At 46.5% G+C, this 24,819-nt stretch overlaps 1 protein-coding gene across 7 annotated transcripts in view; it reads left to right on the forward strand.

Moving 5' to 3' along the window:
* HIVEP3 (HIVEP zinc finger 3) overlaps positions 1–24,819 on the forward strand; it is a 276,534-nt gene that overhangs the window by 134,816 nt on the left and 116,899 nt on the right. For 5 of the 7 annotated variants that reach the window (XM_052811190.1, XM_052811191.1, XM_052811197.1 and 2 more), the window contains one exon: positions 21,190–21,284. The exons of the other annotated variants lie outside the window; for them this stretch is intronic. The gene's annotated coding sequence lies outside the window, so the exon portion shown is untranslated. The remainder of the gene's footprint in view (positions 1–21,189; positions 21,285–24,819) is intronic. 7 annotated transcript variants of the gene reach the window in all.

Here is a 24,819-nt window from a genome sequence, read left to right on the forward strand (position 1 = left end):
TTTGGAGTATTGCTTTGAGCATAATCCTGGTGAATTCCTCCCATGCACCTTCCTACACAGTTTTGCCCAGAACACACATTTTTAAGAGCAGGTTGCCAGCTCCTGCCACTTTGAGTCTGTAGGGGATTGGCATTAGTGATCATCATTCAGTTCTCACCAGATAAGTGTTAGTAGACTGTTGCAATGAAAATAAGTAGGTGGTTACAAAGCATCTTCCAGCAGTGAGGTGGGTAGTGGTCCAGGATCTCAGTCAGCCTGATGGTTGCAGCTCTGACCTTCATCTCTGCATGGGCTCTGTCTGAAGAAGACTGCTTCCCATCTATCGCCAGCCTTGCTTATTACCCCGTTGGCTCCAGGAGCTGCAAAAACTGAATCAATGCTCACCTGGAGTCATCTTGATTTCGATGGCTTTTGCTTGGCATGAGCTGAAGAGGATAGTGTATCCAAAACAAGTGCATGTGCTTTTGGGCCACGGCTTCTGGAGTTGGGTCATTGTTGCTGCTTCTCCCCCAGTACTGCAAAGTCCTGGTCAAGATGCAAAAGAGAGAGCTCTCCAGCATGGCTGAGATTGGTCCTTCAGAGAGAGCAGCATTCATCTCTGGAGAAGCAGAAATTGTTACAAAATGTGCATGCCATTTGTTTTTGAGCTGTAGCTGAACAGCAAGAAAAGATGTTGAAGGTCTCTTGCCAGTATTCGGGAGCTGAAAGCCTGCTCCAGCCACACATCATTCTTCTGCCACCCCTCAGAAATTGCTCACTGGCTACTAATCTTGCTCTGATAATAAGTAATGCCTTTTTCACGGGGGAATCCAGATGCTTATTTGGTATTTGCAAAGCTTACCAAGATCCCAGGGCTGAGGAGGTTTGTAAAAAGTAAAGTGCAGCTATTAACGTCAGTTGTCTCAGTCTCCTGGGGAGTGCCCGGGCTCCAAGGTTTGTTCGCAGATCCAAAATTAGAAAGTTGTTGATGTTTTTTTCATTCAGAGTTACGAAAAGTCCTGTTTGACGGAATTGAAACACCAGGCAGCTGCGAGCAAATGAGGTTCAAAGTGGGTGTAAGAGATGGATGGAGCTCAGTGCAGGGAAAAGATGTTGAATTTTAATTATATGTACTTGTAACATACCATGGCAGGTTATGGTCTTGGGAATGGGGTAGAAAAAAGTGAAATCCAGGTTCTGTTTGCACTAAAATATTTCCATGCATGTTTGGGTACTTTGCTGTGGTAACCAGAGGGCCTATTTTTAGAATCTTTCCCAAGATGCTCCTCTATACTACACTGAGTTGCTTGGAAAGCTGGTGTACAAAGTTGTCCCAGGGGTTTTCAAGTTGAAATGAGTATTAATTCAGAAAGATTCCAAAGGTTATGTTCTTCAAAATTGATCAGATTGTGTGTGAGATCTTTCTGGCTGCATGTCCTGCCTGGACTTCATGTTGGGCATCTCTGAGATCCCAAATTCGAGCATTTAGGTATGGAAAGGGTCGTCTTTTATTTGGCCAGATCCTGACTACAGCAATAAACCAATGATATTGTAATGGCAACTTGTCTTAGCAGTTGAACAGAGTAATCCCAAAATATATGTTAGCGTTTTTAATCACAGTATTGTTGGTCTTCAGCCAGTGAAGCGCCTCCGAGTCTAATCCAGCAAAGATCAGCTCTCTGTTTTCCTGCAAAGATTAATCACGGAAAAGAACAAGCCCACAGGTTTAGTTGTACATTTGTGTGTGGCTCTGTGGTGAAACTTCTACCCTATCTTGTTCATCTGAAAGTCCTTCAGATTTTACTAGGCTAACACCGGGGTATTTATGTGTTCCAGTTTTCAAATGAAAGGTATTTAGAAGATTCAGGTTGAAACATTTATTTCTTAGGAAAGTGTTGTTATGCTCCATAAGGTATATATTCAAAAAGAACAAAAGCAGTCCTATTCAAAGAAGCCACAAACAGCACCAACAGAGAAAGGCAAGCTTCTTTTTCAAATGTCATTCTTTGTATTTTATTGTCTTTCATCCATACTCATTTAAATACACTCGCATGTATTTGGAAAAATAACAACAGCACAGCAATTGCACTTTATCCATAGCAAGCTCATGAATACATTGTATTTTGTGATATATTGTTTCTCTCCTGGATTTTTTTCAAAGATGTTCTGCAAAATGTTTCCGTGTGCATTTTAACAAGACAATTCTCTGTCTATACATGGATTTTGTACCAGAACAATTTGTGCTTGCTCAAGGGCTCATTATTCTTTGAAAATTTTAGAAATGCAAAACCTAAAAATATGCAGAGGAATGTCTATACACTGTCAGATTCAGAGGAAAAGGTATCCTTACATATATATATTGCTAATGTATGGGCTATCGAAGAGGATTGACGGGGGACTGGGACAGTTTGGCCTAATGGAGGCCCAGGATTGGCACACAAATTGTTAATGCATTTCAATATTTGAGTTTTGAAGAAATGAAGCACCACAGCTTTTTAAAATTATCTGTGAGTAATGGGTCACCTTCAGTCAATGTGAACAGTCTTGCTGTTAAGAGAAGTGTACAGATGAGGGACTTGCTTCTATATGATGCATCAAGTGTGTGCATTAAACTGAAATGGGCATTACGTAGTGGAAATCCTGATGTGGAAAATTATATGCTGCTGTTAACGTTCGTAACATGCGAGCTCTTGACTGTTGAAGCCTTTTACTTTTAACAAGATATATCTCAAGTATGCATTGTTGTCTTGAGTTATATTTCAGACTTATGCTCTATTCTGTAGCCATAGAGGCAATTATAATATTATTTGCTTAGTCTCAATTCTTATGTTGTTTATATGAAAAAAAAAAACATTTTCTCACAGACAATGAGGTAGTTAGCATTTTTTAGTGTTTTGGATTTGCTTTAATCCCATGTGACCATAGTTATGCATTTAATCCTGGAGGATGAAGTAACTTTTAAACTCAAAAAGATACCTGAGTTTTAAGAGCAATGTTTACCAGCTCAATTTCATGTTGACACAGATAAACAAAATGCCCTTATTTTTTCTTGATTGTTTTCTTATTTCTTCTCTTCTTATTATTACACCACAGAAGCAAAATTAAGTAGGTGAGTAAATAGCATCTTCCAGCAGTGAGGTGGGTAGGTTCATTTTCTTATTTGTTCTGGGTACAGAAAAAAAATATAGTCTTTAGAATGTGAATATTAAAAACAGGAGGCTAGTATGGACCTGGTTATGTACAGGTAAAGTCAACGAGTAGCATTTAGCAGAGCAAGTCTGAAATCTATACACATATTTAATCTTCATCAGTATTAGATCCGGTTGTCATATAATGGTGCTGGGGAAGCTGATGAGAAATTTAGGTGTTACAGCATGGGGGAGAGGCTGACATGAAACCTCTCCGTGTGTGTGACTGTCCTTTTGCCAGTGTAAAACCAGCTGCACGTGTATTAACCCAGCTCACACTATGGGGAAAGCTTGTCTGAAAGCTATTAGACATGGGAAGCCCTGGTATGACAGCATGGTTTATACTACAGTGATCTGGAAGCAATAGCGTTTTGTCATCTACTGGTTGTGGTAGCATGACAGCCAACGTGAAGTATTTGTTTGAAGAATGTCAGTGCATAAACTCATTTTTTCCCTAAACCATGCGGAGAGCGTTACTGAGATGAGCGTGGAACAACAGATTGTTTTCAGTTTTGTTGGCATTAATTGAGATGGAGGTGAAGGATTTCTGTAAATCGGTGCAACACTTAGAAAGGTTGACTCACTTTGAAGATGCATCACAGTGGCAATGTATCCAGTGTGTCCACAGTAATTTGATCAATACAGTAACCATACTGTAAAGGTATACAGGATACGCTAGTTTTGTTATTTAACTTGCTCTGAAAATGCAAGAGCACGTGGCCTCTAACGAGATTAGATATTACATTTAAAAACACTAAGCCTGTTAATGCAGTGCATAATTAAGCCCCGGAATTCATTACCAAGGAAAATCTTTGAGTGGATCTTAATAACATTTAAAAAAGAGACAGACACGTCTATTATTAATAAAACTAGGCATAGATCTGTTCTGTGAGAGGTATAAAAAAGCAAGGCTGCTTAAGAAATAGTCTTACATGTGCAAGTCAAACACTGCCTGCCTAGCAAGGAAGCATTTTTTTTTTCCTTTTATGCTCACTATTATGTTCTGCTTTGCACCTGTCTTTGAATTGCTGCGCCTATGAGCGGGGGAGATGTCTGCAGAGCTGTAAGGTCCATGGGCAGGTCCTGCAGCTCCGACTGGGAGATTAGGGAGCTGCTCAGATAAGCAATGGGTCAGCTGAGGCACTTCTGAGAGCGCTCATGCCGTTTAAGGTCACCATACCATTTAGCGGAGTGAAAAAAAAAGGTGTCGAGTCTTCCAGCAACACAGGGTGTTTTTGTAGCCGTTTGCCTGTAAACAGAGAAACGTGGGGCTCGGTGGATCACTGCGTGTCTGAGCCGCAGTTGTTTTGCTTTTGAGCTTTTTAAGAAAAGCTGGAGGAGCGAGCAGGCCAATAAAACTGGCTGCCAGCAACCTCAGAGTATTCCTGGGCTTTCACAATCCCCACTTTGTGCTAGGGTTGACCCAAGCAAAATCCACAGAGAAGGAAAATGGGATGAACCTTGTCTAACCAAATGGGTGTCCTGTATTTGCACTTTGTGTCCAGGCAGAGCTTTACTCCTTGATTCCTTTCTTTCTTAATCAGCTTTATGCCACTGCAAATCTATGAAGTGATGCGCAATGACCTGCTCATGGTTTCTGTCGTGCCAGTTCATGATCTGGTGGGCATTAACATTTCATGCTTGATGAGGTTGTGCACGGTTGGGTCCCGTCCTGCGCTGCGTAAGGAGAGGAGCTTTGTTTAGAGGGGAGGCAGAGGCATGACATGGTGATGCTGTGGGCAGAGCCTGGCCACACTGCCTGCATCTCTGCCTGTGGGCACTTGCTGGGACCTAGAGCCACCGCAGCACCTTCTCATATGGCAGTGTTGGTTTGTGGGACAGCCTTGGCATATGGTGGACCCAACATGTGCTTCTTGCCTCTGACCTCCAGCTTTCCTTGGTCTGGCCCATGCCAGCATCTCCTGGCTCTGGCAGTGGAAGGATGAAGGTTTGTGAGGGCATGGCGGCACTCACGTGGTGAACACAGCATGGTGCATATCATAGTACAGAGGTGCATGCCTAGGACCAGATTCTCCATGTCGATGCCTGGCACTTCGTGATGCTCAGACTTGCCTGGTACCAGCAAGCTCTGGGGCAGGGAAGCCCTGGCACACTTCAATGTCAGATAACTGTCCTGGGCAACCTGCTCTAGGTGGCCCTGCTTGAGCAGGGGGTTGGACAAGATGATCACTAGAAGTGCCTTCCCACCTCAACCATGCTATGAAGGATGTTCCCCTTATACCTGGGCACGAAGGGGCAAGTCAGGGATTAAAAATAATAGTCCAGTGACCCTGCCACTGGTGCATAGCCCCTTGAGAGCCAGGTTCCATGTGTCTGCTTCTTGTGCTCTTGCTGTGACATGGGACAGGGCATGAGGAGCGCTGGAGCTACAGCCCCTTCCTGGCTTGCAGGAGGCAATCTGGGGCAGTAGTCTCAGCTTTCCATCACTGCTTTCCCTCCATGTCCTGGGAACTGCCTACTCGGTTTCCCCTCTCTGTCATCCCTCTGGGCTTGGCTGTGCTGCTGCATCCCACTGGTTGCTGCCATCTTGGATGATAAACCCTGAAAGGACAATTCACCTGTATGTGCCTTGCACGAGCAGTAGTGAACAGAGAGCTGGGAGATGCCTGGCTCTTCCTTTCTACTGATGTGGCCTCTGGGAGGTGATGTGCAGATTTACCAGCTGGAGAAAACAAAGTTTTCAAGTTAATGATCTCTTTTTAACCTTTTCCCTAGAAGCTTGTGTTACTTCCAATAATCCACGCTCAAAACAGGGGGGGTGGTGGAGGATTCCCACAAACCCCCTGACTCAAGCTACTGGTCCCAGGTCTCTGGGCTATTTGAGAGCCAGCCCTCGGCAAGGAGCACCCGAGGAAGCCTGCTTCATGCTTGCTCCTCCTCCTCTTCCTCCCTGGCTGTGGCAGTCATGGGAATGGCAGGAGTCCAGCAAGCCCTTACACACCGCAGCTCTTTACACTTTGTCGCGAGCCTCGGTCTGGGAAAGTATGTAAGAACATCCTTAAAGTTAATTATGTGTTTCAGCACCCTCCCTAAGTAGGCATGTTTTTTTAATCGAGACCCTAAGTTGGAGGTGAGAAGAGACAGGATGGGAACCTCACCAACTTCACCCTGCAGGTTTGAAGTTGATTTTATGCCAAAACATCATTAATTTCTGCCATCTCAGAAATTAAGCCTTTGCTGTCCGTGCTCAGTGCTGAGATGTGTAGGTCTTGCTGCATAGCTCTATTAGCTCAATTTACCTTTCTCTTCCAAGGCAGTTTTAGCACTAATTGACCAGAATTCAAACCAGCTTTCTCTCCTGGTAATGTGGGTTCATTGCTTATAATTGACCTGCTTTTCTGGCAGTGAAGAGAGCTCTACGAGCCAGCATATACTGTGTGACTGTAGCCTGTAATTACTTAGATTTAAGCCCTTGAAGGAAAATTTTAGGAGCTTTCTCTGTTGAATTGAAACTGTAAAATAATATATATAAAAGAAATATTTCCAAGCTAGTCTTTTAAACATCTAAGCAGAGTCAGGGAAAGAAGCTTAGAACTTCTGAGCTGGTGGCAGAATACAGCTTTCTGGAGGAGGTTATGGTTTCAGATCTGCTGGATGGATGGCCAAGGATGTAATTTTTATGTCACTGTCTCAGAGCTGTTGGTTGTAATGGGTGATACAGAGCTACCAAAACAGTTTTGCCATTCTAAAATCACACTGTACCAAAGAAACCCCAATGCTTAGGTGTTGCGGTTGACCGCAGTCCTGTGCAGCACTGCAGCCTCAGCTGCAGCAACTCCAGTTGCTGGTACTGACCCACTCGCAGACCAACATCTCCACATACCCCCCTCTCTGGCAGCTGGCCAGGACACCCCAGTCCCTCTGATAGCCAGTTTTTGCTCTGGTCTCACCTGTAGAGAGACACACACACACCCCACTGGCTCCCAGGACCTTCACCTACTTCCCAATTAGTCCGGCTTGGTGTTTGCTAGTGATTACACACTGACCCGAGTCCCAGTCCAGCTGCTGCACCCAGACCCCGTACACAGGCATGCAGAACAGATCCCTCCTCCAGGAAAATAGTTAGAAATGAAGTTTAATAGAAGATAGGACAGACTGCACTCATCATGCACCAGGGCATGGCTGCATAAGTGTACTGATCAGCACTCTTTACACAGGGATGGCCCTTTTTATCTCCTTATCCCTGTATTTTACCACATACATTCCTCCCCAAACCATCTTGATCCCTCCCTTCCCCAACTGTGGTTCCTTCCCTAAACATCCTGTTGTAAGTCTTGCACAACCCCCAATTGCCCTTCCCCTGCATCCTGCATGTCCCACACCCCCTCAGTCCCAAAGGAACTCCACTTGACTCATCTCAATGGATTTCACAACTGTACCCTGGGGCTGTAGCTCTCCTGGGACAGCCCTGGGAGGAGCCAGGCAGGGTGTCCCTTCCTCTGAGCCCATAATTTCGGTCTCCACCTGCCATTGTGCCCTGTGCTACTCTGGGTTTGTGGAGATGGGCCTGGGATGGGCTGATGGCTCCTGGGATGGGCCTGGGAGTAGCTGAGCAGGGTGTTATTTGCTTCCCCTGCCTGCCGTGGACTCTCTGTTCTCCTTTGTGGGTGTGCAGGTGAGATTTTTATTGCAAAACCTAATACAGCCTGCAGAAGTGGCCAAAGACGGTCATGGCTGTGTTCTGGCACAATCTTGCATGACAGTCTCCACCAAAAAGGTGATGTCTCCTGCCTTTCCTTGTGGGAGGTGAGGGGAGCAGGAGCAGGTGTCTAAGGGGAACGGCAAACCTCTAGTCCAAGATAACATCATAAAACTTATTCTGGGAAGAAAGTGACTGCCCATCAGCATTTCTCATACAGCTCCTATCCATATCAGAGAGCAGGTTTTGTGCTTCATGCTGAATTTGGGGGCTTCCCATGCCTAGTGGGTGGTGTTCGAGCAGATGCCTTCCCTTTGGATCAAGACATAGATTAGATGTGAGCAAAGTGTCCAGCTCCAAAGCTTGGGGTATTTCTGAGCATGTTTGGGTGCCTGAATGTGAGCACCCAGGGATATTTTAGGTGCTACATGGCCTCTAGTCAAGTTTAGGCATCTGCAAGGCTAAGCAGCTTGGAGCATGGTATGTCTGGATTGCTTTCCTGAATGCGCACACCACGTCAGATGCCAAAGCCACTCAAAGATGCCAAAGCAGATGCAAAAACATCTGGACATCACCTAAAGCTCAAAGATTTTCTCCGTCTTCTGCGGATATCCAGCATAGAGCATTGGCTGATCTCCAGCAGAAGTCCTTTTCTGTTCTCCTGCCTTGGAGGTAAGCAATAACATAAGTTCTGCCATAAAGCCACGAGGGAGAGAAGAAAATTGAGAGAGGGAAACATACCTCGCTGTTTAAATTAACCTCTGTGGGCTTCTTTTTAGAAGATAAGAAAAACAACAACCCGATTTACAACAGCCCTTTTCTGCCTTGAAATTCACTGTGTGCCTGTCCTGCCTTTCTGCATCTAGAAATAAATCATCAAGCGCTTCAGAAATGCACTGATAGAAATGTACCCTTTTATTTGGCCACCATATGCACTTCACAGCTCAAACACACTTTTTCAGGTAGTGCTGCTGCTCCATGTTTCTTTTCCAGACCCCCTGAGTTTGAAGCATTGATTTTACATTAAGGTTTTGCGATTTTTTTCCTTGTTTGGGGTGTCTAGGGGGCTGCAGAAGGTGACTGTAGCAGCTTTTTCGTATTGTTTAACACTGCTTTGAGGAGTTATAATGGGAAACTTAAAAAGGGTGAGCAGACGAGTTTTAAAAGCTTCATCCTCCAAAAGGAGCATGATGTGCACAGATACACAAGCCCTAAGTTCACAAAAGCTGGTATAATAGCAAATTGTTGAAGCATCACCGAGCTGCTGTGTGGGCCAAGACTGGCTCCAGTTTTGCCTAGGCCATGGGAGCTCAGGTGCAGAAAATGCTTTTCTCTTTCCACTTCCCCCCCCAAAAGTCTAAACTAAAACAAAGCGCCAAGATTTGTCCTTCTTACTTCATGTGACAGAAGAGGCAATCTAGAGGCAAAGAGAGAGACTACCTAGTATTTAATTTCTCTTTCTCTGCTCAATAAAATAACCAAACATAATCTGTTGGCTAATTTTATACCCTTGACAAAATGCTACACTGGAGAATGAACTTAAAGTAGTTGTAAACCAAAAATTCTTTAAAAAATAATCACAGTTTTGAAAGTTTGCATTTTTATACAGAGAAAATGTAGGACAGGACACTCTGTGCTGTGAGGTGAAGATCAGTGTGGCTTGCCTGTCCCCAAGCTTGGACACTTGGTGTGTTCGTGGGCACAGAGGAGAAAAGCAGCTGTGCTCTCCTGAGCACCGGAGAGCAAGAAAATTGGGATTCACACAAACAGAACTTTGTGCAGTAATAGCCCAGTTCTGATCATGTTTTTTTCAGATCTGGAAAGAAATCCATGACAGAGGCTCCCAGGAAGTCCCCTGCAGAGTCAGGCTTAGCTGGTCCTGTGTGTGTGACAGCCTGGTTCTTGCTGGTTGTTATGATACATGGAAAACCCCAGGTGATTTTTTCCTCCAACTAATAACTAACCGTTTACATTAGATAGATCCAGTTCCCAATGTGGAGAGGGTTATGATCCACATCCAACCTGCCAGGTTATTAGGATGCTCACCTGGATGGAGAAAATCAGATCTCATCTGAGCTTCCCTCATTGTAGCTGAACACTTTAACCAGCACATTAATTCAAGCCAAGTGAGAGGGTCTTCCTCCTGATTTCATTTTTCAAATTAAAAAATGTGAAAGATCTTCATTGCATCCCAAGGCAGAGCAGGCAAACCTCTGAAATAAGACATCCATGCACAAAGAAAACCTGTCTGCCAGCATCCCTACTACAGATCTAAACCTATGTGGACTTTCCCCATCTTCCTCTCACAGAATCTGCTCTGAGCAGAAGGCTCCAATGGCAGAGCAGCGCCCACATTTAGTTGTTTCCTTTGTCCTGGGGATGGTGGCTTGCAGGACTGGTGTGTACTGCTTGGTTAGGGGTCCAGGCAATCCACATGCTGAAGGCTGCATTTCAGTTTTCTGGAGTTTCAGTGCCATTCTCTGGATTCCTAGAAATCTGCGTTTTCATTTCCTAGACCATTGCCATATCTTCTCTTTCAGGAATAAAACCACAAATCATCTCTACGGCCAGTTCATACTCTTTCAGTTGCTTGTGTGACCCTGAATGCAGGAGAGAGAATATAGAACAGCAGACAAAATAAAAATCAGAGAAAAATACCTTCTCATGCAAAGTAAGTTTATCAGGGGCTGTCCTGGTGGTTATGAACACTCCCTTAGTCCCTAATGAGATGTGTGGCCATGTTGTTTACAGGATAGCTAGCCTAAAAAAACCCCGATAAACAGTTGCATTAAGAGAGCTGGGATCTTGCCTGTGGACTGTTTACTTTCAAGTTGTCAAAACTAAGTTTGGAAGAATGTTAGCCAACTCTTGTCTAAATTAGAAATGTCCTGCCCAGTCCCTGGTGCTGTGCTGGGAGGAGCAGCTGTCCACAGATAGGTCAGATCCATCCCTGACTGCCAGAGTAGCCCGTACACTACTTGAAGGGGGTTACCGGAGGTTGAACTTCACCTGGAAATACTCCAGCCCTAATTAGGTTGTAGCCACATACACAGACACGGTCTTGGTTGTTGCAATAGGTTACTTGGCCATTTGGGGACATAGCAACTAATTACTGGCTGTACGTAGACTTCCAAGTGGCCCAAGCACTTTGCAGCTATTTTCTCCTGTTTGTGCAAACTGTTTGCAGTTCTGGGTTTTCATCATGATACTGATGAAGTTCGATCACCCAGTGGAGACCTGTCCTTCTCGTCCCTTGCTATACCTTTTTGAGTGCAGTTTGATGGTACAGCCACGTACCTTCTGGCTACCTCTGGAGAAGGGATACAGAATGGATACAGGAGTGGATAGACCTTGGTTTGACCAAGAATGGCAGCTCAGCTTCTGGAACCACAAACACTGCAGTGGTGATTTTATGATTTCCTGCAACGTATTAGCTCAGAGTGTTAGAGGTTTTTTGATACCTTCACTTCACATGTGTTTATTTCAATTTATTTTTGTATGTGACCTGAAGTCTTGATTTCCTAAGGTTCTAAGTTCTAAGTTACTACATCTTATTTGGAAGGGTCTTTTTGATGAATTTCCTTGTCTAAAACATGTATTTTTTTGTATGGCATTCATTAGTGAATTATACACAACTGAAGGCATGAATTACACATAATAACCACAGTGAGGGTAGTCAGGTGACATTTCTAGTGGTTTGATGAAGTGTAAAATAATGCACACTCATGCACTCACATACACACATCCTTTTAAGACCACGCTACTGGAGTTTTGGGGCAGTGTGAGCAGCAGGGTTGGGACTCCTCTCATCTCTCTCCAGTTGAGAAGTCATCCGCTCTCCCTTTGCAGTCAGTAGAGAGAAAAAAAATGTTCCAGGGCATGATTCACCTACTACTTTAGATGTGTATCTTGCAATGAAGTGAATCAACTCTAGGACTTCCTCCATAAAAGGAGGTGTGGAGGTATTTACTTTGCAGAAATCTGAAGTTGGGCGAGATAAATTCCAGCCAGGAAGTATGCTGGAGAAGACAGACATTAATATATTTTTATTAGCAATAGCTTAGAGGCCTGTGCTGCCAAGAATAGCACATTGGGAAAAGGTGTGTAGGGTTAAAACCCCCAGCCCCCTTTTTCTGTGTATTTTAAAGGCTTCCTTTGTGCTATGAAGCAGCACACAAAGATGCCAGACAAAGAGGCAAGGCTGCTGGGAGCCTTATGTCCCCAGTGTTCAAACTCCCAAGTAGCCACAAAGTTTTTCACAAGCAGTGGCAAGTGAGCAATGAGAACTGCTGCCATACTCTGCTGCCCCTGCCCGTTCACTTCAGCCACTGGTAAATGCATGGCCGCAGTAAATGAGAGATTTGTTAACTCTTGTCTCATGAGAGCCCTGCTTCAGAGATGTTGTGTTAAGTAGCTGATGTAACGTAGGTGAGCACATTGATTAGGTGGAACAGGCGTTCATACTTTTGCTTAACTGTATTTTTCCTAGTGTAGTCTACATTTAAGATTTTACTGAATTTTAACTTTGCACAAAGTATTTCAGAGCCAACGTTACTGTGCTGTGAGGTCACTTAGGACAAAGACAAGCTTGCTGCAGAAACTAGTTTTGCACCAGCTCTAACATTATTATTCAGTGGATGCATATTTCTACACTTAAAGAACAAATGCTGTAAATTTGGAGAAGCTGTGCTGCGTGCATTTTCTTATACATCAAAGAACTGAAATCCCCGCTTTAATGCAAAAAAACTCAACTGACTCTTAACTATAAAGTTATGGTTGTTGCCTGAATGATGCTTTTTCCCCCCTTTTTCGGTGGTGTTAGGCTGCTGCCTGCTCTCCCTTGAGCTTCCATCAAAAGATGCTGTCTGTTAGTGGCCAAATGCACCCCCCCCGGTCCTGTTGCGTTTAGCCACAGATGCAAAACTTATGATGTTTTATTACTGAAGTTTGTTAAAAAGGACACAGTCCACTAATAAAACTATTTTGGTTTTCTATTGCTAATTCTGACTTGAAAGAGAGAATATGAGCTGACAAAATGTTGCAAGTTTCTTTAGCAAGAAGCAGAAATGAGGTAATGCAATTAATGCAAAAAGCAGCAGAAGCTTCTGGTGGAGCTTTCGTCATGGGAAATAATTCTTCCAAGAAAATTCACTGATGCGTTATTACCTGGCTTCACAGTATATGGGTATTTGTGAAGTTTCAGTCCAAACACACTGCTGTTGTTACTGCCTTGAAAGTTTTAAGAGTTTCTAATTGCTGCTCAATATACTGGATTTGGAAGAACTATATTAAAAGTTGTTAGTTTATCCTTAGGTCCTAGCAGAGGAGGCAGCTTTAGGGAATGCATGAGTGTTTTGTCTCTAGAAGAAAGTAAGAGCTGTCATTGTCCATCCTCATCCAGGCCTTGTAGTCATCCACCTCATGATGTAGCCCCATTTAAGACTGCACTTCAGGATTTATCTAGTTTTTCTCTAATGAGGATGTATTATTCAATGTTTCTTGTGTCGTTCATTATTTTACTTCTTCCTGGGTGAGTCCACAGCCGTGTGCAGCATGAACTGTCCTATTTAAACACCACTGAGAATCTGGGGCCAAATTCAACCTCAGAACTACTCCATTGAAATGAAGGGGCAAATTGTTGGGAAAACTTTCCTGTTTATCTGTGTACATACTAATGATATTGCAAGAGCACCCATCCAAAGGTCAGGGTGCGCAGGGGAAATTTTTAAAAATAGTAAACCAACCTGTCAGTTCAGCTGGAGCAAATGAAAAAATCCTGCAACCAAACTGAGAGTCCCTCAGGCTCACAGGGCAGTGCCCCGGCTTTCCCCTCTGCTCGCGTGCCAGAGAGGTAAATCGGCTGAGCAGGGTAACCTGAGCGCTGGCTGTTACGGGAGCGGGGTGTGAACAAGTGCCAAAGGTCCAAGACAGGGCACGCTGCCCATGGCTGCTGCCTTCTCCTCTGCCTCTGCTGCAGGACAGGTGCCAGTGCCTGCTACAGCGGGATGCTGCCCTGGAGGGGTGGCAGAAGCAGCCAGCTATTTCTTTGCATGGGGTTTTCCTCTAAAAGACAAGTGGTGGCAGCATTTGGGTTAATCCTGGCTGTAATGACACCACTGCACGTCAAAGGCAGCACGCTGGCAATTTGCCGAGACACACCAAGATGCGCAAGCTGCAAGTGCAGTACCCATGTCTGAGCACCAGTGGATTAGGACGTGTGACTTAAAACCTGCAGCTCGTCCGAAAACCCAAAGCACGTTGCGTTCCCTGGGCATGGCATTCAAATAACATGGCTCGCCCAGCAAAACACATGCTCTCCGTGAGCTCGAACAGCCTGGCACCGGCTTCGCGTTGCTTACTCGAGCAGCTCGGGGGGGTACCATGCTGTCTTTCCCAAAGGGCACGGACATCCTGGATCGGGCTGCTTTGGCTGGACCACTCTCTGCTGCTGGTGGTTGATGGTTTGGTGTGACCGGGCAGTGAGGCACGCAATGAGGGTGGATGGAGCAAAAAAGTTTTGGGTGTTACTCAGTTCTCGCTTGCACTGGAGTAAACTGGGAGTGAAGGGATCGACACTGGTGGAAGGTCAAGCCCTGTGTTTCCTTTTACGCACAAGGTTTCTCCAAGGAGTGTGGTTTTTTTTTTTTTTCTCTATTACCTCCCCCACCCTTTGAGTATTTTATTTATACTTTTGTTAGTTATTAATTTCTTTTGCTTGGTTTCCTTTCGTTTGGTGCTTGGAAGCCCCATCTCACTGCTGGTTGCTGCATATGGCTTTTACTCCCTGCCTCCTGGAAGCCTCAGGGCTTATGGGCATAGTGTTCTCCCTGCTTGGGAATTCATCCTTTGCCATGCTATGTTTAAGGGAAAATGAATCTAAGCAGGATATTTGCATGGGACAATTGGTAATTTCACAGACAGAAATGATTGTGATTACTTGAAAAGTGTCAGGATCAAAATTAAGGAGAAACAGGTTTTAGGCAGCATGACTGAATTTTGATGACTATTTCTATGGCATCTTTTGTCTAAAAGGCAGACAAATACTTGTGGACTATATATATATATGTATATATATACACACGTGTGTATATATATGTATATAGTACTGCCAAAAGGGAGATGGCTCAGAGCTCAGTGGCTGATTTTACAAACAGGCATTTAGGGTATTTGAGATGAGCAATTTCTAATGGAACTTAGGAGTTCTACTAGGTAGAGTTCAAAAGACCTTATCCAGTAGACACTACAATGGCAATTTGTGACAATTTAACTTCAGTTCTTAAAAGTAAAATTGAAGCTTTATTTTTGCACTATTCTGGGGGGAATGTGACTCCTGTGTATACAGTATAATTCAAAATATATGGTAAAAATGCTTATTTAATTTTTAAATTAACGCTTGTTATGTATAGACACCCATTCTGCTAGATGTGGACCTACTCTGTAATACCTTGTTTCACGTGTGTTGATGTGGTTATTGGGGTGTTAACCGTATATTGGTCTATGTCAGTGGTTTCCAACCTTTTTTTTTGATTTGTAAATCTTACATTTTTACAGTGGGGTGCAGTTATTTGCATAGCAAATTTAAGCTTCCAGGTGCTGGGTTTGCTTTTCTTAGTTACAACTCACAAAACCCTTAGAAGCTGCCTCCAGATCCCCAGGGCTCCCCAGGCACGCTGGAAACGACTGGCCTAAAATTAATAGGAAGGTTGTACAGAAAAACAGAAGGGAAGGGAAAAAACGTGCTGGAAGGTAGCAGAGTCTCTTCCTTCAGTGCAAACAGGGCTGGCAACTGAGAGGGTCGAGGCTGACAGCTCTGAAAATGCTATCTCCTGTCCCTGGGTACTTTATAAAACTGGGTTAGGTGAGTGGGAAGCTGCTCAGGTGCTTGTGCAAAAAAATAAAAATAGGGTAAGTTGGTGCTTGAAGACATGTTATGTAGTTTATTCCAGCGGTGCAATAAGCATTGCTTAAGGCCGTTTGGTCTGTACAGGTACACGTATGGCTGAAGGGAGAGGTCCCAGGTTTCCAACCGACCTTCTCCCTGGGAGATGCTGAGCAGAACCTGGGAGGCGGGCAGGGAGCTGGCAGGCTGGGTAACCCCCGGCTGCTGGGAGTGAAGGTAGAAGGAAGGGGCACAGGCAGATGGAGAACACACAGCCTCAAGGCGAGGGCCTGTGCCACCGGGAGAAGCTGGCAGGGATGGCTTGGAGGCAGGAAGCACGTCATCCCGGCTATTTTACTCATTAATTCCTGCCATGCCAAAATGCAGCAACTTCTCTCCCCGAGTGCTTTTCGCCATGGTGGAGTACGTGTGCTCGCTTGGATTACTCATAGTTGGCTGCGATTTCTATTCGCAACATATTGTTTGACAAATGTCAATTCTGAAGAAAAATAATTTAAATTATTTCTTCGAGACAAAGTTTCAGATATAACATTGAGCAGATGCTCTGTCTAATATTAGCATAAAGATTCCTCATGCCTGCTACTTACCAGGACATGTGTCTTTAATGTAAGTGTTGGAATAATAATGAAACTTTGCAGTGATTGTTTGGATAATTGAAGATTCTCCCGCATGCTTTTGAAACATTTAATGAGCGCAGGGACCTTTTGAGTTAAGGAATGCTGTTATTCCCATTTTGCAGATGTGGAAAGTGAGATGCAGGGCTCCTGCAGTGCCTGAGGTTCAGGGCCCAGGTGAGCTGGGGAGAGCAGGGCTCCCAGGCAGGCGAACAGGCACCGCCCTTCAGTGGGCATTGAGCTCCTGAGGCTGATGTGATGACTGAAAAGGGACGTGGGCTTCTGGGGTCGGACTGTTCAAAATAAACACACCTCAGGAAAGGTGGCTGGTGGGATTTCCAAAAGCAGGGGGAGCTCAGGGCTTGTCGATGGTGCTGACTGAGCCTAAAACTTCTGAAGAGCTCGTTTCACTTTTAGGGATTTACAGTTCAGGTTGTAAAAGGTTGTTAAATAAGTCTGAATTACGTTTGATTCACAGGTTTCTGCTGCTCCAGCTTTCCCGAGAGGAAGAATGACATGGGAACTGTATTCCTGGCCCCCTCTTCAATCAGGAGCACAATTGCTCATACTTGGACATATAGGGGCTTTAAAAAACCCACAACAGTATTTGTAACTCCCTAGATAGTTTCCCCAGATAGTTGATAGCAGTATAGCAAATCGGTAGGAGAACTGATATGAAAATCCCTGATTCCCACGCTGCAGCAAAGGGGTTCTTTAGGTGGAACCTCCTTTCCTGCTCGGTCACTCAAACGGGAGCTCTAGCAATCGTGTGTATGGAGAAGCTGAAAGTCCTGACCGTGCTTTCACCTTCTGTTAATGCATTTTAGCAGCAGGGAAGAGAGGGATGAGTTAGGGACCAGCTGGAAGTGTGCAGAGCACCGGGCGCTGGGAACTCCTGCACAGCAGCAGGGATGGTGGAAAAACTAATAGTGCTCAAACAAAAAAAAGAAAATAAAAAGAGGTGGAAACAGTTTCAAAGGGGCCTTTTCAGGCAGCGGGTAATTTGTGCATACCCTGGGCCACGCTGAGGTGAACAGGAGTGGTTGAAGGATGGGGAGGTAGCATACTCGGTCTAAACACCATGGGGAGGAGAAGTCTGACCTTTAAATGGGGAGTGAGATGTGGTTGTTTTAACCATCCTTGACCCGAGGACAGTCCCTTTCCTGACTAAATACTGGTTTCTAACAAAGGATTTCCACAAAACTACCCACCGTGGCCTGAACTTAACCCCATGCATTCCTGACCCTGCAGTGGGAAGAGGGGTCTCAGGGGAACCTGACCCTTCATTTTCCCATTTAAGCAAAACCGCACTCTTCCACCTAAGAAAAGCCACCACCACCGGGCAAAGACCTTTGTGCTGATCGCCTTGAATGGCCATGTTCGTACCATTTAGGGGAAAAATACCTTGACCTTTTTGGATGTTGGAGTACAGAGATCAACGTCCGTAACTGGGAAGAGCATGTTTTGGTGTTTGGTGTGATGGGCAGAGTAAAGGATGCTGGTTAAACATAAATCAAGAAAAATCTATAGCATTGTTTTGGATAAAAATCTTAAATGTGCCCATGTTTGGTACTGTGTGGTGCACTTCAAAAGCAACATTTGCACCTTGCTACTATTTTCATGAATTCCTGGGGCTGTGTCTTCCAAGGAGAGAGAGTTTATCATAGCAGAGGTGCTGAAGCCTCTCACAGGCACACTGGGTGCCCTCACCCAGGTGATATTTTATTAAGTGCGTCTCACAGCCAGTTCTCAGTTCATCCTCATGTGCAAAGAAAGGAAGGAAGACCATAGATGGATCAGGAGGAGATGATGTCTGTCTGACCTAGTAAAATCATAACCGTCATGAGGCTGCTGTTGGAATCTGAGGTGCTTATGCATCAACCGATATGTAACTGATTTTTCCCCACCGTGGCATGGAGTAAATGAGAGACTTTGGAGGTTGCTTTTCCTTCTGATTAGGGGTCCTTGCATTTTTGCTCCTGTGAGCTATATTTCATTTATTATGTGTGTGTCTAAATACTCAAGTCCAATTTGATGAAGAAAGTGGACGCCTTGCCGTATCCAGTCCTTTCCATCACCACAGTCCCCCTGCTCAGTCCGGGTTGCGTTAGCTGGCCTTTAAGTGACAAACCTGCTTTTGGCCCAACAAACTGGAGTTGGTCCATGCAGAGCTCTGGCTGCGACGTGCTCTCTGTGGCCAGGAGCAAACTGGATATGCAGCTGGTGCTGTAACCCCAGTGACTGGGACGGAGAAACTTTGTAATTGCAGCCAGCCCCATGTTAAAGTTCGCTCTAGGGGGAAGCACACCCAATTTCAGTGTTTATCAAGTGAGGTTTGGGAGGGTAGAGGCCACTCCACATGCACTGGTTGAGAGTCCTTGTGGGCCTGTTAGCGTATCCAGTGTCTGACTGCATCCGTACAATTCCTTGAAGACCTTAAGCAACTGCACCTGCTTACACCGAAGTGACTCAGGCTGCAAGAGACCGTGGCAGCATGGGACCAAAATTAAACAAATAAAACTATGAAGCATTTTTACATCACACTCTAATTCTCATTTCTGTCCGGAATGAGAGAAGCTGAAATTGGGTGTGAAACTGGGCTGTTGAGGAAATAATATGCTCATAGAAAGTGCATGTGTAACATGGTATTTTCTCAGTTTTAGCACCAAAAGCATTTTGGGGATGAAGTTTACACGGAGTTTGCTCTGTGGCTGGTTGGAGACAGGCCAGACTGGTGTTTTGGTAGCAGGTTTCCAATCATTAATTCTCCTGAAAAGCAACATGCTGTTTCCTGAGTGAAACGACAACTCTGTTGATGTTCACCCCAAAAAGCACATCCTGCTAAGTTTCTTGTTTGGCTGCCAGCGTAATTCTTTCCATCATAGAGACCTCACATCATCGTTACTTCATTGTTAGGTGACTTTTTTTTTGGCTTACCCCTGACTTTATAAAGTCTGGAGTCAGATAGGAACATAGGCTTGGTAATAGTGGTAATGGCTAGTGTTTGGTTTTTTCTTTACTAGTGATTTTTTGTGTGTGTAGCCTGCATTAGAAAAGGAGGGCTGAGATGCAGTTTTGCTAGGATGGCTGTGCCAGCTATGGGGTATAGCTGCTTTCACCACGGAATGTTTTACCAGGTACACCATATGGTAGCAATCAGTTATCAAGCATATACTGATGAGCAGAGCAAATTAAGTGATCTTGGCAAGAGTTCTCATTTTTGCCAGTAAACCCCTATCTACAGTAGCACTTCCAATGACTACAGAAGAAGCACAAAACATTTTGTGGAATATGCACGTATATTTTAAATGTAAACACAGCCTGGGATGCAAGGCTACTCTTCTGCTTTCTTCTAAAAACCACCCAGCCTGCTTCTTCCCAGCTGCCTGGCTGAAAACCTGGGGTTATCTCGCTCTGTCCTCTGAACTCATCTCAGGCTGCCTGGAGCCGGGATCCCGCTTGGGAGCCAGGATGAGCACTGCTGGAGCCCTTTTGCCATCACCACGTGGACGAGGGACAGGCTCTGCGGATCTCGCCTGCCCGATCATTTTGCCTTGCCTGCAGCCGGATGAAGGAGCACTTTGTCTCCCCCTTTGAGCACAAGGGCTCAGGCTTTCAGTTTGTTACGGCAGTGATAACTTAAAAAAGAAAAAAAAGGACAAAAAAAGAAAAAAAGGACAAAAAAAGAAAGGACAAAAAAAAAAGACCAAAAAAGAGACCAAAAAAGAGACCAACCCCCCCCCCCCCCAAAAAAAAAGACCAAAAAAGACAACAACAAAAATTAAAAAGAAAGGAGCGGGTGGGTTTTGGGGGTAAATCAGGCAGCGTGAAGGCGTGCTGGGTCCCGCCGTGGCCGTGGGGGTGCTGAGCGCTGCGGAGCAGCTCCGCGTCGGCTGGACGCGGCTGCTGAGCTCGGAGTTTCCCTCCGCTGGAAACCCCGGCGGGAGCGGCTGCCCCCGGCTGTCCCCGGCACGGTCCTGCGTGGGCAGCCCCGCCGGTCCCTCCCGCGGCCGCGGGGGGATGCTCACGGGTCCCCTCCGGGAGAGCATCTCCTGCCCCCCCCCGGCCCGGGGAGGCCGGGGCTGTGCGTGTGTCCCGTCCGTGTCCCCCCCGGCTCCCCAAGTGCAGCCCCGGGGCAGAGCTGCCACCGCCGCGATCGGGCTGCTCTCGGTCCTGCGGGGCGGAGCGGAGCGGGCTCCCCCCGCGATGCAATTGCGCCGGTTGCCGCCGGGAGAGAGCCTGGATCAGCGGGGGGGGGGGGGGGGGGGGGGGGGAGCCGGGACAGATGGGGAGGGGACGAGGAGGAGGATGTAGGGGAGGAAGGCGGCGAGGGAGGGATGGAGAAGGGAGGGAGGCGGCGGGGCGGGCGAGCCGCGCTGGCAGCGCCGGGCCGGCAGCGCGCTCCCTCCGCCGGGCCGGGGGCTCTCCCCCCCGCCCCAGCCCCCGGGGCAGCCGGGCTCCCCCCTCCCGCCGACGGCACCGGCTCCCGCAGGCAAGAAGCCGCTTTTGTGATGGAAAGCGCTGGCGTGTGCGGGGCGGGAGGGGGGGGGAAAGCAGCTCCGACCCGCTCCCGTGCTCCAGCCCGGATGAGTTTCGCTCCCCCCGCCCCGCGTGTGCGTGTGTGGGCAGCCGGGATCGGGCAGCGGGGCTGCCTCGGCAGCGCCTTCTGCAACAGCCGGAGCCAGCCGGGGCTGAAGGATTCCCTTGTCCGTGCCGAAAGCCACAGCAGCTGCTTGACAACAGGAAACAATGTGTAGTGAATGGAAAAAGGGGGAGGCGCTGCCTGAACAACTTCCCTTTACATCACTGCCCAAATAAGGAGCTTTAAACTAACCTTTTCTATTGCAGCCCGGCAGAAGATCCCCCTGGAGTCCCAGGGTCCCAGCCTCGCAGCGGGCAGAGTCATGGGAGAGCCGCGGCTGCAGTGCGGGGGGCATGTGCAGGTAACGAACCCCATCGCTTCATTCCAGGCGCTCGCTGCTGGGGAGGGGGGTGTGTGTCTGTGGGTGCTTTAATATATATATCTTTATTTTTCTCGTATCAGCCGTGGTCAGTGCTGAGAGGGAAGAGCAGCCGATGAGGCGTAATTAGGAGCACTTGTAAGGCACGGGAATGTCTCGCTGATGAGGTCACTGCCATGAGTAACCAGGAGTTACTGGATGTCGGGCTACTGTATACTGTAAACACGGAGGGGTTGTTTCTCTTGATCCGCCGCCAGACAGCCCGGGTGCCTGCACTGGCACAGGCTTAAACTGCAGCTCCACTCTTAATTGGCGGCCACCTCTAATTAAGGTCCTGGGAGCTGGGGACTTTCGCTGGCTTGCACCATGTGGCAGGGGCGAGCTGTCTGTCTGTCTGTCTGGGACGGATTTCCTCCTTATCACTCGTACAGGAAAGCAAGTGGGGAGCAGAGGGGTTGTTCTTGGGCGACACGTGATGCGAGCCAGAAGCTGTGAGAGTAAAATCCCTGCGTGAGCTCCCAGCAAGCTGACTTTCCCAAGCCAGAGTCCAGAATACTTGCTGGGCTTCTGCAGGCCAGTGAGGAGGTTGAACCTGCTGGGTGCAGAGAAGGAGGGCCTGTACCAGGGGCTGACCCTTCGGGTGTTTTATCCCTTTTAAGTGTTTCTCACTGCTGATTAGCACCTGCACATCAGCATAAAGTGCGGCAGCTTTAAAAATGCATTAAGTCTGAGTAAATGAGTGTTAACGATTTAAGCTTCTTAATCCTCCTCAATGGAAATTAATAACGCTTTTGATGCACCCAGAGGTGTGATCAGAAATGCAGACACACACTGAGCTGCTCTATGCAAATGTGTGGATTGTTGTTCCGGAAAAAGGCACCATGCATTATTTTATTTTTTCTCCCCTCCTCGTTCTTTAGCTAATTGGCCGACCATCGTGAAAGCGCCTAGCACTTTTACCCAGTTACACTTTGGCGAGTGGAAATGGCTGGGGCAGCTGACATGGTGATTTATGGTGTGAGCAATACAATCCAAACCCTGCTCTGCTGCTAGAGGATAACCTGTAGCTTACAGGCTTTTAGTTTCCCTGGTGTTGAAAGATTATTAGTGTCAGCGTGCAGAGCCAGTTTTAACCTTTAGTGTCTGGATGTCCTGACAGCCCCTTTGTTGTAACTCCTATTTCTCTTATTTTATTGGGCTTCAGTGATCCCCTAGGAAGCTGTTTGTGCTTGTTGGGGACTGTCGTGTTTTTCTCGCAATCTCAGTGCTTCAGGAACTTTTCTGATTCATGTAGGAAGATGATCATAATGCTGTCAGAGGGTGTTTCCTCAATAAGTATGGGTGGGATTCGTGTGGGGTGGGACGTTGTGGTTCTCACTTGGCTCACAGGTGTCAAGAAGCTCCAAAGCCCGTTCAAGGAGTTGCCCCATCTCCTTCCTGCCTTGCTCTTCTTAGCGGGGGGTCCTGGAAATATGATTTCTTTCATCTGTAGAGAAGTATCCTTCAGTGGAGGATGCAGAGATACTGGCGTAGGACGTGGTGGGGGTTGATAGGTGCTGCCCTGACCTGCTGCTGAGAAGAAATGCCTTCTGCCTCCAAGGCTTGCCATTGGGCTTCTCGGACTGGTGAAGGATTCACTGCAGTCCTTGTTAAGGAAAGGAAAAACAAAATCTGCAGAGGACTTGTGTAAACTTCCAGAAGTTACTAGTTCGTTAATTAATGAGTGTGTTACCACCAAACTGCTTGCAGCAGGTCTGGGCTTTGTGTTCTCTGGAATACATTCAGCACACATAGAAGTGCAGTGTAGCCCCTGAGAAATGCCTTTGAGGAGCCCTCTGCTCTCCTGGGGAAGCTCTTGCAGCATAAAGGAAGGGGACTTACTCACTGTGATCGACCATTTTCATTGTAATCCACAATGGACACTTCTAATTTCTGCGTGTTGGACATCATCTATTTCAGAAACATTTGTAAGGTCCTGCTGCAGCTTCTCTACTGCTCTTTTAGCATCTTAACAAGGGACCCTCACAAGATTTCTTTCCCCCCCTTGCCCTGATGAGTGGCTGCCCCAGGTGCACGAGTGGCAGAAAAAGGAGAGACAGGACTGCAGGCTCTGCTCGTTTGGTTTTCCCAACTGAGCAAAAGCACGTTCTTGCAGCTGGGGTGGAGGAGAGAGCAGACTGGGGGGTGAGCAAGCTCAAAAATGTTTGGAGTTTGCTCTTGAAAAATATACGGCAGCCGTCAATAGAATAGCTCAGTGTTCAGCTTGCGTAGTTTGCAGTGTGTGTGAGCGTGATCGGATGTGGGGGACTACTAAGGGGATCTGGTGGGGTGAGTCCCTGGAGAAACAGTTTCGAAAATAATATTTATTCTGAAGTTAACAACAAAAGCGCTGTTGAGAAACCTTTCCCGAGCTGCAGGGATAAGGCATCGCTGACATGGGTGGTTTAGCAGTAATCGGAGAGAGCAGGGAAGTGTATCCCGGCTGGGGAAATCACCGCGGCCATCCTGTTGATTGGGTGGCAAGTCATTAATGAGGGGCTCCTGGGAACTCCCTTGCTGTACGTCACTGGCAAAGTCCCATGGCCACGTCGGGTAGCTCCTTCTGCGTTAGGAAAGCTGGCTTTCCTCCGGCTTCCTCCGTCTCCCCTAATCACCGAGGTTCCTGCTGATTCTGTGCTCGGAGGAGCTCTGCCGTCATAACTTCTGGCCACATTTGGCTGCACATGTTGAATGCAAAAAGTGTTTCAGCAGACTCGCCGTTTCTAAAGCGCTTTAAAGCATTTGGTTTCTTGGCAAGGGAGTTCAAACTTAGGGAAAAAAACAACCCCTCTCTGGAAAGGAAAGCAATTTATTTAAAATATACATTCAACACCATTGTCTCTGACTTTAAAAAGGCTGCTTGTTAGTAGATCTTTATAGCTCTGCTGGGATCTGCAGTCAGTAGGGCCAGTTGGGATGCAGGGAAATATTTATTCTGTTTTCCATTCTGCCCATTACACTTGCTGAATTCTTCCCACCTTTCGCTTGTTAATCCAGACCGATTTCTCACTGGTGCTCCCTCTCCTGGGCTCTGCCGAGACCACCTTGCAAGAGGACAGTTGTGATTAGGGCTCCCGCTGTGCCACGACTTGAATTCACGAAAATGGTCTTTCGCAGGCCAGCTTTGCACAGTCAGCTGGGATCTCGGTCTCTATAATCGGTGCAGTAATCAGAATGGAGATTTTTATCCTGCCCGGCTCTAATTACGTGCCTGCATAAGGTGAACCTTTTAATGAGCATCAAAAGACGCATTGTGTGTCAGGGAGGGCCTGTGTTAAAGGTACTAGGGGATTATTCAGTCATTCAAAAAATATTTGGTGAAAGTAAATGTGCAATAAATCTTCCTTATCCTCTGTGTTGCCTCATTTTCCTTGCAAAGCCCTGAACCAAGCCCAACCCCTCCTCCTTAGGAAGTCCAAGCTGTGACTAGCTCATGTAGCACTGGTTTTCGCTTACTGCCTGCTTTTCTGAGCCTTCT

This window comes from Harpia harpyja, chromosome 16 (assembly GCF_026419915.1).
Source record: "Harpia harpyja isolate bHarHar1 chromosome 16, bHarHar1 primary haplotype, whole genome shotgun sequence".
Taxonomy (NCBI): domain Eukaryota; kingdom Metazoa; phylum Chordata; class Aves; order Accipitriformes; family Accipitridae; genus Harpia; species Harpia harpyja.